The 14,076-nt window shown below is 49.8% G+C and overlaps 1 long non-coding RNA gene across 1 annotated transcript in view; it reads right to left on the bottom strand.

The window, feature by feature from the left end:
* Positions 1-14,068, bottom strand: part of LOC149749267 (uncharacterized) — a 47,030-nt gene extending 32,962 nt beyond the window's left edge. The window contains exon 1 of the long non-coding RNA XR_016392949.1: positions 4,319-14,068. This is a non-coding gene — a long non-coding RNA (uncharacterized LOC149749267). The remainder of the gene's footprint in view (positions 1-4,318) is intronic.
* Positions 14,069-14,076: the final 8 nt, after the last annotated feature.

The raw sequence follows: 14,076 nt of genomic DNA, 5'->3' as shown, positions 1-14,076 counted from the left end.
GTGCAAGCTATAATGGCCCTTTCAAGGCTGCTGCTTTGAATGCGTGTTAGCAACAGAGTGTCTTTGTGTACTTACATGTAAAAATACACTGGCCACCCTGTTGATATGCGGCATATATATTTATAAATATTTATCAGCGAGCCATGGCTGACATTTTCAAAATGCTGCATTTGAACCAGACCTCGGTTTTTTTCTGTCTCCCAAGCTGAGAGGCCAGACGAGGTTAATTAATCCAATTTTGCCTAATAATGTGCGTCGTAATGATCTCCATGCCCTGGTTTTATTTGTCAAGGGGGAGTGGGCTCCAAGGAAGGGGCTCTGTGATTCTGAAAGGAGGGGCGTCCCGACTCCAAGCTTGATCTCGAGCCAGCCTGGGGCGATGGGGACGTGCCCAGATCACCTTCTGGGGAAGCGAGAAAGAGAAGAAGCAAGTCGCAAATAAAATCCAGGGCTCTGGAAGTGGGTTATCCTCAGGGCAACGGATAAAGTGGCGTCATGAGTTTCTCTCCCGATTCTATCCCCCTCTCCTGCCCAAGTCCCTGGGAAATTCCAGTGATTCAGAAACGACATTCCAAATGCACTTGGATGGACTGGAGTTCCTTGCTTTCCGTAACGTGGCTGATATGAGAGCACTTGCGCCCCTGTCTAGGACAAAACAAGTATTGGATTTAATAAGGATTGACCAAGAGAAATACCTGTTTCTAAGAAGGGAGGGTGGGGGATGGAGTGCATGTTGCGAACGCTTTGACCTCCTACCCTGGGTTGGTTCACAAAGCACCATGCACCCGAAGACCCCTCTGCAAACCTGATATCTCTCCATTAGCCCCCAAAGGGCCTCCTGTTCTGTGCATTTTGATCCCTATTCAGATTCGTCTTCTAACTCTTGAAGCTGGGAGGCATCTAAGGCAGGACAATATTTCGAAAGGAGGTCTTCAAAGCATATCTAAACTCCCTGAACCCCTGCTCACCTCTACTCCACTCCAGTTTGGGGCTCAGATTTGTCTGGGCCTTATGGGTGCCTCTGTCTTCCCTGCAATGACTCTTGGTGTCTTAGGAAACCCTGTTTGTCTGCCCCCGCTCTCCATCCCCGTGTGGCCTCCCAGGTCGCAGAACAGACCTCACCAACAACAGCTCCAAGTTCATCCTGTGCCATCAGCTCTGGTTTGTCCCTGTCCAGCTCTGTTCCGCCAGCAGGCTAGCGCCACACCATACCACCCTTCACCCCATACTCACCTCCATCAAGCAAACCTGGGCTACCAAACCTCAACACGACAGTCCCATTTAATGCTGATTAAACGAAACCTAAGAACAGTGATCTACTTTAAAAAAACAAAACGTCAAGCACAGGCCAGCAGCAATTTAGATTTTAAACCATCTATTCTTTGGATCACCTGTGTGCCACGGAGGCTCACTGCTCATGGGGCTTGAGGTCCCAGACGCCTTACTCAACACACCCTCGCAAATGGCTTAACTGTCCACTGGGCATTTACTGCACCCATGTTCTCTTCCTCATACCACACAGCCAACAAAACAGCAATGGACTTGAAGTCAGAAACTTGGAAAAAATTCCCAGCTTTGCTACCTGAAAGCTGCGTGACCATGACCTTGGGCATGTAACCTAACTTGGGTGAAATAGAGGTTATAACCTTATTCCACAGGACCATGGTGAGTTCAGAATAAGACAATTCAAGAAAGCACCCAGCATGTGGCCACGCCATAGTAAGTTCTATGTAAGTTCAACAGCAAATCTCTGTTGAATCAGTGACAGAGGAAGCAACATCTAGAAATGCCTTTATTTCTGTTACTTAAAATCAGGTTCAATAACACCTTGAGAGCTCTAGCTGCTAAACCGTCAAACTCATAAAGCTCATAAGCATTTGTAAACTTGTGAATGTCATCGACATTTTTGAAACAAAGGTCCCCCCTCCCCTGGATACCATGAATCTTTATTTGCGGGCTTAGGTGTATATCTTAGGCCAGGGTGGAATCCCCCTGATGACGTGTGTAATTATGCCCCTGGTGTGATTCATCCTGGTGGGCCCTGAGCCAAGGAGGCATTAATAACTATTTATTAAGCAACATGTGGATGGGCATGTGTATTAGACGCACCTAATGTACCCGTCGGGCTCTCTCAGCTCACCATTCTCTTCCTCTCCCACACCTCCCATACCCAACCAGCCCACCCCCTCACCGCAGCTGCTTGCTCGGCCTCAGAGGCGGACCAGCTTCCTTGGGCCCTCGAGGTTCTACTGGCTGAGGCCAACCAGCTCCACGTCCCCCGGAGCTCTGGCTCCTCCGGACTCTTATGGACTCAGCAAAAAAGGATGAAATGCACACCACAGGGCCTGGGCTCTGACTTCTGTCTGGCTGGGAAGGAGCTGGATGTGCCAGTTGATCGTACAGGGGAGTTAACTCCCCAAAGGAGTTAACATGGACCAAGCGGAAGCAGGAGATTGGAAGACGCCAGATCGATGATAGATGTCTTCTCTCTCTCTCTCTCTCTCTCTCCCTGCAGTGGACTACTCTTAGACACAGTGACAACCCACAGAGCTGAAAAGCACGTCTGCTGACCAGCTAGTTCCGTCTTCATGGTTCGATGCCTTGCTTCCCACCCTCCTTGTCTTGGATTCCCCTTCCCTCACTCACTGCCCTGAGACTGTACCTCCCAAATAAAGCGTTAGTACTGAATCTCTGCTTTAGGCTGGGTTTTCTAGGGAACCTGGACCAAGACTGGTTATTTTAAAGATGCACAAGTTGAAGAACAGAGAAAACACCTCCTGAATTGAGATTGTGAAAGAGACGCCAAGATTGTTCATGAGTCCATTCAGTTGATTTCATTAAACTACCTGGTTAACATGGTGCTATGGACTGAATGTCTGTGTCCCCCACCCTCTGCCCCAAACTCATATGCTGAAAGTCTAACCCCCAACGTGATGGTATTTGGAAGTAGGACTTCAGGGAGGTAATCAGGCCATGCGGGTGGAGCTATCCTGAATAGGATTAGTGCATTTTTTTTTTTTTTTTTTTTGGCGGGCATTGGGTCTTTGTTGCTGCGTGCAGGCTTTCTCTAGTTGCAGCGAGCGGGGGCTACTCTTCATTGTGGTGCGTGGGCTTCTCATTTCGGTGGCTTCTCCTGTTGCGGAGCCAGGGTTCTAGGTGCACAGGCTTCAGTAATTGTGGTTCACGGGCTCTAGAGTGCAGGCTCAGTAGTTGTGGCACACGGGCTTAAGTTGCTCTGCGGCATGTGGGATCTTCCCGGACCAGGGCTCGAACCCGTGTCCCCTGCATTGGCAGGCGGGTTCTTAACCACTGCGCCACCAGGGAAGTCCTATAAGGCTATTAGTTTTTATTAGGTTGTTTTTTAAAGTCTGGCAGTGCTTCTTCAGCACTGTCTCCTGCTGGATCCCTCCTGCAGTGCGGATACTAAGTGAGGCCAGTGACAGAGCAAGATTTTGGAGAAGTACCTGATTTTTTTAGTGCCCTTTTAAGAAGAGTCACAAGAGAGCTTGCTTTCTCTCTCTTTCTGCCTCATGAGGACACAGCCAGGAGGGAGCATTCTACAGTCCAGGAAATGGGCTCTCACCAGGAACCCAACCAGCCAGCACTTCTGGCCTCCAGAGCTGTGAGAGATAAATTGCTGTTGTTTAAGCCACCCAGTCTCTGGCATTTTGTCGTAACAGCCCAAGCTGATTAAGACACGTGGTCACGCCAGTTACACCTGGGAGTCCAGGTCCTCAGAGAAGCAGGGGCACCAGGCTGTGGGCCCCACACACCAGCTCACCTCTCTGGGCTCTGTGCAGTCCCAGTGGGAGAGTCCAGAAAGCCCTGCTCCCAGCCGCCCCTTTGTCTAGGGCTGAGTCTTCTTTAGCTGCCCAGACTCAGCCAAGAAACTCAATCAAGGGCAAAGCATTAGAACATTTTCTCTTCCTTGCCTTGTGCTATTTTAAAATAATTCATACAGATGTGGTCACATAGAAAAGAGTTTTGCTCTCATGCAATGATGAAAATATGGTCAAAACAAGGTATGTGAGTCAGATGGACAGGCAGAAGGCCTGCCCTCTGGGCACACCTGCTCTCTCTCTGAAGTAGGCTGATCCACAGTAGGGGTTTCATCTTACTTCTGTCCCTGGAAGAATTCATGAGGGCACAAGCCTGGCTGTGCTCCCTCTTGGCCAGGCCCCGCTCACCGTCCCACAAAAAGAGGGAAGAGCGTGGCTCCTTTTAGAAGATCCCAATTGAGGGCTCTCATAAGTAAATTATCAATTAAATCCAGGAGCCAATAGATCCTTCCTTTAATAATAAAAACAGAACCATATACCTTAGATGTAGCATCACGCCATTTTCAAAATTCTTTTCCAGGTATTGTGCAGTTTGATTGTAACTGCAAAAGCCACAAACCTGTGTAGCAGCCTTGCGTTGGGTTGAATCATATGACCAGTTTTGTAAGTCAAAAATGATTGAATATCAGTTTCATACAGTTCAGTGTATTTGACAGCCAAGGTCCAAATTCTGGAAGAGAAAGCAACAGAAGTAAGCAAGAGGCCTTGAGAAGGTAAGTGCTAGAAGAAGAGATGCAGGAAGAGAGGAAAAGGAAGAGAAATGGGCATTAAGTTAAATGGTACCAACAATGACCTCTTTTCTTAGTAATAAGAGTTCAGTGTGGTTTTGAGGTTTGAAATTTGATCTGTATTCCTTCAACCAAAGAATCTTATTCCTACAATTAACACGTTTAAAAGTAGGTATTTAACAAGTACTTGATGACTGATGAATGGACACAAAGGTCAACATAGGGAAGAGGGCTACCAGCACCCCAAAATGAAAGGACTGAGAGTAAAAACATGGATTGTTTGTCTAAGCACTCGTGGAGCTTAAGCAATCGTGGTTTCCAATGTGGAATAATTTGTCAGGTGACCTTGAATGAGACTGTTAACCCTCTTTTTGTTGCAATGAGAAAGGGGGATAATACTTATTCCATACAGGGCAGTGCTGAAGGGGGTAAACATGATTGATCACTGCGAGTTTGGGGAAGGAAGACGGTGTAATAAATACTAATTATGATGACCATTCCTGGCTTCTAAGAAAAATGCCTTTTAGAAAAAGGAAGGAAGGAAAGAAAAATTCCACCCAAAGAGGGTCTCATGGGGCAGTCATAGGGTGTCATGGCCTTACGCTCTTCTGAATAAATCCAAAGGGGAAAAGTCTTGGTTACAGGTCACAACAGCCACAGCAGGCAAAGAAAGTATTCTTTAAAAAAAAATTCTTCTTACATAAATTAATTTCGTGTTTTGATTGTCAAATTAGCACAGTTTTAGATTAATATATCAGAGCCAAAACTTTCTCGTAAGCGCACGTCTTCATTTTCGTAAATGCTAAATAAAAACATTTAAAATGTAAAGGTCATAAATTAGCCTCCTACAGTAACTCAGCTTTACATAGTGGTGGATATTTCATCAGCATCCCTGGGCCCCTCATAGATGGCTGTATTCTGGAGTGAATTTCTCCATGCAGCCATGGCTTCCGATCCTATGTCCTGCAACATCCCATAGTGCACTCTCGAAACAAGTGGGAACAATGCCTGTATTTTCAAGACGAATTTTGCAGCCCTTTAGCCTTTCCCCTCTCAGTTCTCTGTTTCCTCCCTGTTTCTCCCCAACACGCACAGGGTTTACAGTGCTTCCAGCCCAAACAACACGCTCCGCAGGGGAGGGGGCTGATTGGTTTAGTTTGCGGGCAGCCCCATAAGGGGTGGTAATTGACACTTTAACGTATGACATGCTGCATTCCTTCATCTCGACGCCGTAATTGAATACACATGAACCCCCCCCTGCACTGGTGACCCCGGAGTGTGCCACACACCTGGAAGTAGTGAGGTTCAATTAAAGTGTCACCGTCACTAACAGCGGCTACCAGTGAGAGCCGCCAGCAGCCGGGGAACAAAGCCGGGAGCAGCGCGGGGTAAACCCCAGGGGCGCGGGTCCCCAGCAGAGCTGCCCTGGACCCGCTCTTAAAATCTAGTTTTCCCAGGAAAACGATTTACTTTTAATTACTCCAATTAATTTTACCTAATGGCTTTGCTCATCGCTCACTCAAAGAGTTATTTTTGTGCCAAAATACCCCAACAGTCAACTGAAAGGAAATGACAATAGCCCAAATAAATTTCCATGATAACACTTTTTAATAAAGAAACAGATGAGAACTTGAATATGATCTGAAAGGCGGGACTCGAGCTGCGGAAATGCAGAATTAGTATGATGAATTCCACCCCCTCATTCTTTGGTTCATTCTTTGAGTATTCGCGCAGCGCTTACGGTGGCCCAGGGACCCTGCAGACACTAGTGCAAAAGGGTCCCTGCCTTCCCGGAGCCCATGGACTCGGGGGGAGTCAGAACGGTTATGTGGACCAGGGCCAGGAGGCAGAGGAGGGGCGATTCCGGGCGAGCCGAGCCTTAGCGGCGACCGCCCCGCACCCCACCTGGCTTCCCCGGCTGCAGACTCGGGAGCTGCCTCTGAGCTCCAGGGGGAGCCCGAGTTCACCGGGGAGGGGGGAAGGGAGAGAAGAGTTTTTCGGGCAGAGACCCGCGTGCGCAGACGCGGGGAGGCCAGAGAGAAAGTGAAAGAACCTGGGGTGGGTAGGAAAGAAGGGGGCCAAGCTGGGGGCGCGGGTGGAGGGCTTTGGAGGAAGAAGATGAAAGGGAGAACCCAGCAGAGAACAGCCACCTCCCAGTCTTCCGGAGGACGGGAGTTTGGGCTTCGGTGTCAGTCTAGTTACTTTTTCCAGAGCCAATAGCCTTTCTCTTCCTTAAATACACACACACACACACACACACACACACACACACGCACACACGCAGAGTGGGGGAAGCACTTGCATATTAGAATTTTAAAAAGGGGCAGGACTACAATTCTGGTATATTGTTGGAGGAAAGAAAGGAAAAGTATATTGCATTTTATATTTGAGAAATTTCATTTCATTTACATTAATTAATTAAATTAAATTAATTGTTAATTAATTGCAGCGATTTCTAAAAGAGTGGAAGTAACACCAAGGCTGAAGGGCAACCCTGTTCCACAGAAGGCGCTGACTGGTTCTCCCTGACCACGCCCAGTCCTCGTGGGCCCTGGCCACACCCCCGCCTCATTCTTTCCCACCAAGTATGCAGCTCTGTCACTTTGCCGACTGGCTGTGGGCTGCAGAGATTGCTTTGGTTCTCCGGGCCCCTGTGAAGCTACAGGGGTGTGACCTAGGTAAGTGTGCACCTTAGCACTTTGCTTGGCCTCCAGGACCCCCACTGCTCCCTCCCTGGCCCACTCCTGGCCCTTAAGCCCCTTAGGAAAAAGCCTCCTCCATCTAGGAGCCAGCCTGGGTTTTCCTAGACATGGAGGTATTGTAGATGGGCTTCTGGTTGAACCTCAGGGCTGGAACGCACACGTGATTATCTCTGCACTCTCCTCACATCCCACTAAAATGGCAGAAAAACTAAGGAATGTCTCCCAAGGACAGAAAGGTCAGGAGAAGAAGCATTAGAAGAGAAGAAGAGTTTTGTGAGGTGCAAAGTGAGTGGGCAAATGGTATCTGACTTAGCAGCAGGGAGAAAGATGCACCCTACCTGCTGGAGGGAGGTGGCGGGAGGGCCCTCATAAGAAACAAAACGATTCCTGCAGAGCCACGGACAGGCTCCAGAATCGGGAGCAGCAGTTATTTCTGAAGGCGAGGGTAACACGTCATGCTGAAAACCCGAGGACTGGTTGAAAGACCGCGCAGGAGTGGGGGGATCCGCAAGTCCCTTCCTCCACTGCACGTTTAGGGTTCTGCACCTGAATGGCGTGCTATGCACCCTCTCTCGGAATCTCTGCTCCCTGCCCACCCCTTCAGCAGACTAGAAGTTTCCTCTCTGACCCATCAAGCCAGAGAGACTCAGAGCACTGGACCCAGCTGAGGGCTAGGCAAGTGGGAAACACGCTCCCTGAACGGGGGTGTAGGGGTTACCCCACCCCACCTACTGGCATTTGCAAAGTGTGGTGTAGCCTTGGAGGGGAAGGCGTTCCTAAACTCGCAGTGTGGAATTCATAGTTTGGTCCCTTTCAAAACTGGCGAGCCCTGGTTTTCTCACCGGATCCCCATGTGTTAACATGCACGAGCACTTTCTAGCCTCTGGGGGCGGGAGGAGTGTTGTGCAGGGGTTTGCAGGAGAGAAGAACAGGAGAAGGGTGAGGAGAGCGCAGGACCCAGCAGAGAACTACCTCTCCCAGTCTTCTGAGCTGGTTTGCGTCCCAGTGGAGAGGCGTGTTGACACTGTGAGATTCTGAGCCTGGGTTGTATGCCTTCAAGGCCCCATTGTGTTGTTAGTTGAGGTATTTGCTGCCCTCGCTGGGGAAGGATTACACCTCCTCACCCCATGGACACTGGGCGTGACCAGTGAAATGTGAGTGATGGGTGACGCTTCTGAGATGAAGCTTTAAGAGCCATTGCTCTGTGAGGCCATTTGCTTCTCCCCTTCTGCCACAGAACCAGCTTGTCCTGGAGGAAGCTGGGCCCTGGATCTTCAGCCTGGGTCCCAGGATGAGGGCGATATGGGGCAGAGTGAAAATAGTGTGCACAAGCAGTAAACCTTTATTGTTGGAAGCATCTACCATTTTAGGGGTTGTCTGTTACCACAACATACCAGTAGCAAAAGCTGATGGCTACAGCCCCGGTGACGCTGCAGCCAGGCTTAGCAGAGGAGGCATCTTCTGTCACCTGCAGGAAATGAGCACCCTCGCTGGTTCCTTGGAGACAGCGGTTGGGGCCACACAAAGAAGGCACCCTTGGCCCAGACACGCACCTTCAAAGAAGGCACCAGCAGGGGCGACGTGAAGAAGCACCTCCATCTAGTGGACTGTGGGCTGCAGATGGCACGGGGAGGCCAGGGTGCGGGGGACACAGAATGGTACCTCCTTCGGGGAAACCCAGCCATAGCCCAGGACTCTGCATGGCCTGGACGTCCTGTGTAGGGAGGCGGGCGCCATGAATGACCCGGTAGAAATTGGGTCTCTGTGCCAGGTATTAAGCTTTTCCTCTCAGCTCTACACCTCCCTTTACGCTGTGCTTTTTGATGCTGGCACAGGGCTCTGTGGATTCCTTTTCTTCTTCACTGTGGGGCTCTATCAGGCTCTGCCAATGGGCGACCCCAAGGCTCGTAGAAGGACTGGGGACCTGCTCCTTCCTGCTGGCTGTTCCTGATGGTGCTACATCAGCACACGCCCTTCAGTCCTGCTGAAGCAGTTGGTTCCTGCCTCTTCCACGCTCCCAGGACCAGGTTCGTTGTACCCACTCCCGGGGTCAGCACGAGCAAACGAGGACCCTCCTCAGGGCTCTGAGCCCTTAATCCATGGTCCTTCCTCCCAGCTTCTATTCTGATAACCCTCCCTGTCCTGTTTTCCTGACTGGATTCTGCCTGGTACGGTCATGCTGACCCCACCTGTGGCATCACTGGGGGAGGCAACAGATACCTGGGAAGCAAGGATAACCAACCCGAAGGAGAGTCTTTGGTCTCTATGAGCCAGAGGACTGACCCAGTGTGTAGTGGTTGGACACCTGCTAAGTGCCCTAGTTGTACTGGGTGCTGTGCAAGACACAGGCTGTCTAAACTATGGTCCTGCCACCAAAGAGTATAGCTGGGAAGAAGGGCTCTCTAAGGCCACACACAGATCCAGAGAAGGGACAGGCTCTGAAGGCTAGAACAGTCAAAAGGTCACCAAGCTTCTAATCAGCATCTCCTACTTAAATCAGCAACTCCAGGGGCTTCCCTGGTGGCGCAGTGGTTGAGAATCTGCCTGCCAATGCAGGGGACATGGGTTCGATTCCTGGGCTGGGAAGGTCCCACATGCTGCAGAGCAACTAAGCCCGTGAGCCACAACTACTGAGCCCTCATGCCACAACTACTGAAGCCCGCGCGCCTAGAGCCCATGCTACGCAACAAGAGAAGCCACTGCAGTGAGAGGCCCGCGCACTGCAGTGAGGAGTGGGCCCCGCTCACCGCATCTAGAGAGGGCCCACGTGCAGTGGCAAAGACCCAACGCAGCCAAAAATAAAAACAAAAAAAAAAACCCAGCAACTCCAGGCATCTTCAGGGTAGACAGAGGTGCCAAGTGTAATCTACTCAATTTCCTGATGGAGAGATAGAGTTTACAGGGAGTTTATCCCTTTTCCAAGATCACAGAGCAAATTACAGATGGCCAGGGATTGTGTCATATCTCCAGGAATGGCCAAATTTTTTTGCACAGAGCTACCAGTATGGCTAAAATTTAAAGGACTGACGGTATCAAGTGTTGCCAAAGATTGGAGCAACTAGGACTCTCACATCACTAGTGGGAAATGTAAATTGTTACAACCATGTTAGAAAATGTGTGGCAGCATCTACCCAAGCTAAACCTGCATGGTCTGTGTCCCGGCAATTCCCCTCCTGGACATACACCCAGAGGAAGCAAGTGCTTGGGTGTAGCAACATACGTGCACAAGAAGGTTCACAGCAGCTTTATCCACAATAGCCTGAGGCAGAAAACAACCCAAATGTCCAAGAGTTGAAATGAATTTTTAAATTATCTGATAGTCATACAATGGAACTTAACAGTAGTAAAAAACAGCAAACTATTTCTACAGGCAGAAAGATTTCACAGACATAATGTTGGACAAAAGAAGCCATACCCCAGAAAGTACATACTGTGGGATTCCATTTATATGAAGTTCAAAGACAGGCAAAGCGGATCTACAGCAAGAAGTTACTCTTTAGCTTGCTATTGATAGTGGGGTGGGTGGGCGAGCCTGCTGGGGAGTTAGAAATGCTCTGTAGTTGGATCTGAGTGGTATTTACAGAGGGATATACAAATAGAGATAGTTGTCGAGTTGTTTGCTTAGTATTTGCGTACATGACTGTATGTAATTTAAACCTCAGTAAAAAGGGGGGGGATATTTGCTCAGATATCTCCTGTCTGGTTTGGGTTCTCCTGAGGCAGATCCTGAGACCAGGTTTAGAGGCACATGGTTTATTATTTTGGAGGTCAAAGAGCACTTGTGAGATCATGGAAAATATGTATACTGGTCCCTGACCCCCATTCCTGGCTCAGAGCTCCTGAAACCCTTGTAATTTCCTGGGTGATAGGACTGTCGTTTGTTCTGACGGGTGATTCTGGGTGGGCTCCTGGATGGGGGCTGGTCACAGAAAGAACAAACCATGGTTAGAAGCTTGGGATTTTCAGCCCCTCCCCCCAGTCTCTTGAGAAGGGAGAAGGGCTGTAAATGGAGTTAGTGATCGATCATGCCCATGTGATGAAGCCTCCATAAAAATCCCCAAATCTCAAAAGCACAGGCTTCGGAGAGCTTCTGGGTTGGTGAACACGTGGAGGTTCTCGCAGAGCGCATGGAAACCCTCCACCCTTCCCACTTACCCTCCTCTCTTCAGCTGGCTGGTCATCTGTATCCTTTATCATACTCTTCAACAAACTGGTAAATGTAAGTAAGTGTTTCCCTGAGTTCTTTGAGCCACTCTAGCAAATTAATCAAACATGAGGAGGGGGGTTGTGGGAACTCTGATCTGTAGCCAAATCAGACAGAAGTTGTAGGTAACCTGGGGACCTACCCCTGGCAATTGGCCTCTGAAGTAACATGGGAGCAGTCTTGTGGGACTGAGCCCTCAGCCTGTGGAATGTGATGTTATCTCTGGGCAACCAGGAACAGGTGCAAATGTCCTGGCACTACTGACCAGAAGGCTGGTGGGGCCGGTGAGCCCTCAGGCAACTGAAAGTCAGCCAAAGCACAGAGAGGGACACAGATGGGGGACTGACGGCATCTATCACACACTCATATGATACAAGTCACGGTGATAGTGCCCATTGGTTAAGAGAATTTACCGTGACAAAAAAAATGATCTGTGAATTCCCGAAAGGTCTTGAAATAGATGTGCATTTAATTCCATCATCTGTACACATTTGAAAGCCAGAGGGGCTAATGTGTTTGTGAGAAGCATCATTCATGTCGATTCTCAGCGTCTCGTGGAGGGTCTCTGGCCCCCGGAAGTCAGTGTATCAACCACTAGTGCTCTTTCTGTTGTGAAATGAGCCAGCTGCCCCCCCAGGCCAAAGCTGTTAGGGCCGGGGGTGGGGGGCATTTTGATGGCTTGATCACCTGAAGATCAAGTGACGTTTTGGTATTATCAAAGTCTGAATTAAATGGGTACCCAATACAATTAATGATAGATTGAGGAGGAGGAAAGGGGCCCATTATACATTCACTGTCATCCTCTTTGGTACAGAACTGCCGACCACAGGTCCCGACAGAGCCATCTCTGCAAAGACCGTGGCCATCAACCTTGCCACAAAAAGCCCAGCTGCCATCATGCAGGGCTTTTTGTGTGGCCACGTGGACTACCCCACGCTCCCTGCCACTGTGTTGTCTCTAAGGCACTGTGAAAACCCGAATCTTCAGCCTGTGGGATTTCCTCTGGCCTCCCTGGTCCTCAGACCCAGCCAACAACCTGCCTGCAGTCGGGACAGAGCTGCTCCGAGGGGCTGTGAAGCAGGCTTGTGCAGTGAGTATAGATCCCCGCTGACACTGGCTTGGTTTGTGTTTGCAGATGGAGGGCAGGGCACAGATTTTCCTTTTACTGTAACTTCACTTAGCTCTCAAGCCCTCAGTTCTGTTGGTGGCAGGATATATTAATCTTGCCAAGTCAAGTTAAAGTCCAGGTAGTCGCCATTTAAAATGAAGTCACCTTGAAGTATCTCTTCAGATAATTCAGGTTCTCAGGTCAATTCCACACTTAAGTCTTAGGTGATTCCAGGAGCTTCTGCTCCCTGTCTGTCCACTCTGGTCATTCCTTTTCCTGGTGTTGATGACCCAGCAACAATTCCACCCCTGTCTGTCTGGGTCTGGTTTCCAATCCATCCAATCTGGTTTCCAATCCTGTGGCCTCTGTCTACAAGGCCGCCTCCCCTCGGGGACCTGGTGCCCGGCATTGTGCAAACCTCCTTCCCAGGCACCGAAATACTCACTCCTCACCCATTCCCCATTGGGCTACAGAGGGGGACTCCAGGGCTCCGTTCAGGGCCGGGGACACGGTCACCTTCTCTCTTGCCCGCCTCCACATCCTAGAGGCTTCAGTGTTTTGTCTTCACAAAGAGGCCATTTCTCATGTCTGGTTTTGTGGACCAAACATGAGACCCCAGGAGGGGTCCCACAGCTTGGCTGTATGCACGAGGGTTACCTACATGCATGACCTCGATCCATCCCTCATCCAGCAAAATTCAATTTGACAACCGCCTAAGGTCCGTTCTCCCTAATGAGTCTTTTCTTCCACTTGTCATGTCTAAAGAGAACAGCGTCCCTGGTGCCTGTTTTGTCTGTTAAAGAATCTTTTTCTCCTTCCCAACTCTGTATCCACGTGCTGTAAACCTAAAGGGAATTTCTCTTGACGATGTCTGATCAAACGCCGAAATAGGAGAGAGAGCTTGAACCCCCAGGGAGAGCAGGGTTGGATACGCATTTAGACAGGATGGGAGAGGATATCTATGCAGACAAAAGGATGAGAGGAAAACAGAAAAGGCCAAGCAGTCATGGTGACAAGCAGGGGAGCAGAAGAAACAATGAACCGAGTGGGAGGTTGATGGCAAACAGAATCACAGGCACTGGGGACCTAGGCAGGCTGTGTGTAAGCCTTTAGGTCACCCCCATTTCTGGAAGTCCATAAAGCAAGAGGACACTGGTGCTGGCCACCAGCCCAGAGCCTCCGTGATACCTGACTCAGTTTACATGGTCCCCTGATCGACCCATCCCCGCCAGCCTCCTGTCCGCCGTCCCAGCTGGAATGGCTCCAGAGTGGTCTCGTGCCGTTCCCACCATCACCAAGCTCCTCTTAGCCTCCCCCAGGGGTGAGACCCTATCACAGCCTCCATTGTGCCTCCCAAGGTAGGAATTGCCATAGCTCCGGCACCCAGGTCTGGCCTGACCCAACCCACGAAGGTTCTAGCAAGTGCTAGGAGATACAATCTAGAAGGATAGGGCAATCTTTGCCAGGAGAGAACAGCAGATAATTGCTTGCCCTT

Source organism: Delphinapterus leucas, chromosome 4 (assembly GCF_059928025.1).
Source record: "Delphinapterus leucas isolate spDelLeu-1000000601 "Yukka" chromosome 4, BTC_Dleu_Yukka2, whole genome shotgun sequence".
Taxonomy (NCBI): Eukaryota; Metazoa; Chordata; class Mammalia; order Artiodactyla; family Monodontidae; genus Delphinapterus; species Delphinapterus leucas.
Note: the sequence above shows the minus strand (reverse complement) of the source record. Positions and strands in the feature narration are given on the sequence as shown.